A 5,048-nucleotide genomic window follows, 5' to 3' on the forward strand; every position below is an offset into this window, starting at 1 on the left:
AAGGGAAGTTGCAGTTTGAATATTTTGAGGTCTGTAATAGGATTTTAACAGGAATGAACAAGAGGAAGTTTGGTTGACAGCCTTTAAAATTTCTATCTTATCTAACTACTGTTTTTCTCAGTCTTGCACAATCTTCCTGGTGGAAAGAAGGACATCTTTGTTCCTTTAAAGGGAATCTGGGAATTGACAGTCAGCTCTTCAGATGTTTAGGGAGGAAGGAGAGGGATACACTGGGAAAACATGCACTCTTCTTTTTTTCCCCCTCCATTCCTCTCTGTATTTGGTTTAATCTCAATGTAACACAGCATCCTATAGCCATACATCATTCTTAATACAGCTCACCACTCATTCCTATACATGCAGGTGTCAGGCAAGCGACAAGGCATTGGTTTCAATCTTTTGTGAATTAATAATACTATGGAACTTCATTTCAGTGCTGTTTCTTCACCTTCCTCTCCCTAATTCTCATCTCCATCTTGTTCGTACTGACTACTCTCTGGCAATCTCTCCCAAGCCAAGGCCCACCATTCTTCTTCTCTTCCTCCCCCACATTATTACCTACTTTCACCAACCTCTAAGCTAGCCAGCCTTCCCCCTCCAGAGTTCCTGTGCCACATCCAAGAAATTAATTTGACTCACAGCCTTTAGCTCCTATTAACTCCTCACAATCATTGAAATCCAATCCATCCCTCTATCTCCAACCCAGTCTCTTTCCTTGTGTCTACAGCTGGCCTCTTCCCTTCAGTGTTGGGCTCCTTTCCTACCCATCTAATTAGTCAGCACTTTCTCCCCCCATTCCACCACCCTACATTCTTAAAACTGCATGCCCTGCAGCTGTTGTGTACAGTTCCCTTTATGTTATTGACTTTAATGCCAATTCTTTCCTCCTTTCATCTTAACCTCCTGCTCGCATCTGTAGTAGCTTTAATCTCCACGTTGATGTCCACTGGCTGCTTTTAATTGCCTTTCCATAACCTCCTCATTTGATCTTCACTTTTGGACTGACTCAATGCACCATCTTGGTCACCTCTCTTGATAAAGTTTTTATCAAACACTGCTCTTTTGTTCACTCTGAATTCCCTGTCTTGTCACTTGCTGTCCTTCAACACTGCTCACCTTTTGTCTGCCTCTAGTCTGTCACTAACTCCATTCATCATCTCCAACTTACCGCCCTCTGACTTCTCTGCTTCTCTAACCCCTCTTCTTTCAACTCCATGATCTCTACATTTAACTCTTTGGTCTCCGAAGCTCTTGACTCCTTTTATCCCCCACCCCACCCCTGGCAGTACTTTATATGTTCCTTTAATTCTCAGTCTTGGTTGTCCTCCTGATTTTGCTACTTTGATCTTTTTCTTGAAATGCTGAGTGCCTTTGGAGAGAGCCCTAAAACTACATTGCCAAGAAGTTTTAGAGAGTGCTCTAACTGTACTGGCTTCCTCTACTCTAGTGGTTCTCAACCAGGGGTATGTTTACCACTTGAAGTACAGAGGGGTCGTCCAGGGCGTACACCAACTCATCTAGATATTTGCCGAGTTTTACAACAGACTATATTAAAAGCACTACCACAGTCAATACAAACTAAAATTTCATACAGACAATGACTTGTTTGTACTGCTTTATATACAGTACACTGAAATGTAAGTGCAATATTTATATTCCAATTGATTTATTTCATAATTATATGGTAAAAGTGAGAAAGTAAGCAATTTTTCAACAACAGTGTGCTGCCACACTTTTGTAAGCTTATGTCTGATTTTGTAAACAAGTAGTTTTTAAGTGAAGTGTGACTTAGGGGTATGCAAGACAAATCAGACTCCTGATAGAGGTGCAGTAGTCTGGATAGGTTGAGAGCCACTGCTATACTCCACTTTTAAAGAGTAGATGGATTGGGGAATTTTTACTTTAACCCCTGGAATGGAATTTTAAACATATCAACCTTCATGCTGACAGGGAAAATAGCTGTTCTGCTGGTATAAACAGGGTCAACAGCGCTCAAGGCTTGGAACTGCTACGAGGTGTTATGATCACTACTGGTTCAATCAGTTTAGTGGGAAAAGGAGAAGCCTCGTTTGACAACATATCAGACGTAATATGATCATACCACATAATGCATTTTTTCTAAAAGAAAATGTTGGTGCCTGAGAGCATTAAAAGTGGTTGGGGACTAGGGAGAGAGAGTAGCTGGGAAAACATGCAGATTACTTGGGCACTAAAAACAGCGAAATCATTAAATCCTTGATATAAATTTTATTTTGTATAGCTCAAACTTTTCATACAACTAAAACAATATATAAAACTGTTATCTTGATTTTTGCCTTAGGCTTTTTTCATTTTGTTCACTTTTTTTTTTAATAATTCAGTGTTTTCCAGTCTACAGGTTTTCTCTCAGACAAATATCTATAACAGTGGTTCTCAACCTTTCTGGGCTCAGGACCCATTTGTAAATGTTTATGGCCTGTCATGACCCAGTAAATAATAGGGTGGAGGCCCTGTGGTGGTTTTGATCAGGTCCTGCCTGGCACTCACCTCACAGTGGCATCTCCTATGCTGTGGGACTGGCTGGGCTGGGTTTGGTTCTCCATTCCAGGCATTGCAACCTCTGAGGTTTCAGCATCCCTGGGGTTTGGACCTGCCACCCTGACTGGACCAAATTTGTGTGAGTGGAGTTGTGACCTGGCTCATGGGGTTGCAGTGCCATTCAGTCAAATTTGGCCTACCCAGGGTCCCATCATCATGATGACTGAGCCAAACCTGAATGGTACTAGGATCCCAGAAGTTTCAGCGCCTGGAGCAGGTAGGCGAGCACAGCCAGTTCTGTGTGACAGAAGCCACAGGAGCCACCGCCCAACCTTTTGAAACATTCTGGTGACCCAATTTTGTGTCCTGACCCAGGGACTGAGAAATCCTGGTCTACAATTTGTTCATCCCTTTTAAAGGGGACACTTCCTGAATACTACAGTGCAAATAAGTGATGGTCACATAAACACCACCCTATACCGGAAACCTACTGACCGCTATATTTACCTACATGCCTCCAACTTACATTTAGGATACATCACACGATCCATTGTCTATAGTCAAGCCCTAAGATACAACCACATTTGTTCCAATCCCTCAGACAGAAACAAACACAAGATCTTTATCAACAATTCTTAAAACTACAATACACATCTGGGGAAGTGAGGAAACAGATTGACAGAGCAAGATGGATACCCAGAAGTCACCTACTACAGGATAGGTCCAACAAGGAAAATAACAGAACACGACTGGCCATCACATACAGCCTCCAGCTAAAACCTCTCCAGCACATCATCAAGATCTACAACCTATCCTGGAAAACAATCCCTCACTCTCACAGACCTCGGAGGGAAGGCCAGTCCTCCCTTACAGACAGCCCCAACCTGAAGCAAATACTCACCAGCAACTACACACCACACCACAGAAACACTAACCCAAGAACCAATCCATGTAACAAACCCCATTGCCTACTCTGTCCCCATATCTATTCTAGTGACACCATCAGAGGACCCAACCACGTCAGCCCACCATCGGGGGCTCATTCACCTGCACATCTGCCAATGTGATATATGCCATCATGTGCCAGCAATGCCCCTCTGCCATGTACACTGGCCAAACCGGACCGTCTCTACGCAAAAGAATAAATGGACACAAATCAGACATCAGGAATGGTAACATACTAAAGCCAGTAGGAGAACACTTCAATCTCCCTGGACACTCAATAACAGATTTAAAAGTAGCCATCCTTCCACAAAAAAACCCCTCAAAAAGACTTCAAAGAGAAACTGCTGCGCATTTACAATTCATTTGTAAATTTAACACCATTAATTTGGGCTTGAATAGGGACTGGCTGGTTCATTACAAAAGCAATTTTCTCTCTCTTGGTATTGACACTTCCTCATCAATTATTGGGAGTGGACCACATCCACCCTGATTGAATTGGCCTTCAACACTGGTTCTCCACTTGTAAGGTAAGTCCCTTCTCTTCATGTGTCAGTATATTTATGCCTGCATCTGTAACTTTCCCTCCATGCATCTGAAGAAGTGGGTTTTTTTACCCATTAAAGCTTGTGCCCAAATACATCTGTTAGTCTTTAAGGTGCCACCAGACTCCTCATCCCTTTTAAATGTTTATTTGAGCTCTCTTTACCTTCAATGATTTTGCTCTTCTCCTTGTCATGCTCTATTTTTGCCCATCCTCTCTATTTCTACCTGGCTTTTGACCCTCTGTTCACCCTCACTTCCTCTCATCCATTTCTCTCCTTCCCATCCTCCTCTGGGGATGACCCCTACAATGCAGGTGAGGAGTGTTTTGGAGGGTGGAGTGAGTGACTAGCTTGTGTGTCACTGACCAAACGTGGGCGAGCCTGCAGCCAGGCCTTCAATTAGTCACATCCTCTTGCTGGCATTGAAAAACAAACACAGACATCCAAGTGATGATCATCATCATCCTCTTGGTCTCCTTGGGTCTCTGCTGCCTTGGCCTTTCCAGCCCAGGACCTACACCCTGGGCACCATTGGCAGGGCTCTGAGCACTGGGAGGCGGGGAATGTCTTTTCTCCAGACCCTGCAAACGCTTCAGGGCAGGTGCCCGGCTTCACTTTGATCGTTTTCAGGGGGACCCCTTCCGTTGAGCACGTGCTTCCGCGTGGGCGGCCGGATCGGGGCCGCCCAACGCTCCACGTGCCCGGGGCCTCACGCGCTGACAGCACGGGCGCTGAGCGGGCAGCCTCCACTGTCCCCCAAGCCCCAGCTCATCCGGCACGCGTAGGGTCGCGAGCCGTTAAGGCTCCGCCCCCGCCCCGTGTTCTCAGGGCCAATGGTCGGGGGGGAGGAGGGAGCGGGCCAGATTTCGGGGGTCACGGGACATTAACTCGAGGACTCCTTTTTCCCGCTCGGCCCCTGCGCGCGCGCGCACGGGGCGGGTCTGTTGGCGGCCGCGGTTTGCGAAGGAGCCGCGCGCAGAGCCCCCCCGCGTAGCTCGCCGGCCGGCCCCGCCCACCGGCCACGCTGAGGGGGAGGAGCCGGCT

Source organism: Lepidochelys kempii, chromosome 1 (genome assembly GCF_965140285.1).
Source record: "Lepidochelys kempii isolate rLepKem1 chromosome 1, rLepKem1.hap1, whole genome shotgun sequence".
Lineage (NCBI taxonomy): Eukaryota > Metazoa > Chordata > Testudines > Cheloniidae > Lepidochelys > Lepidochelys kempii.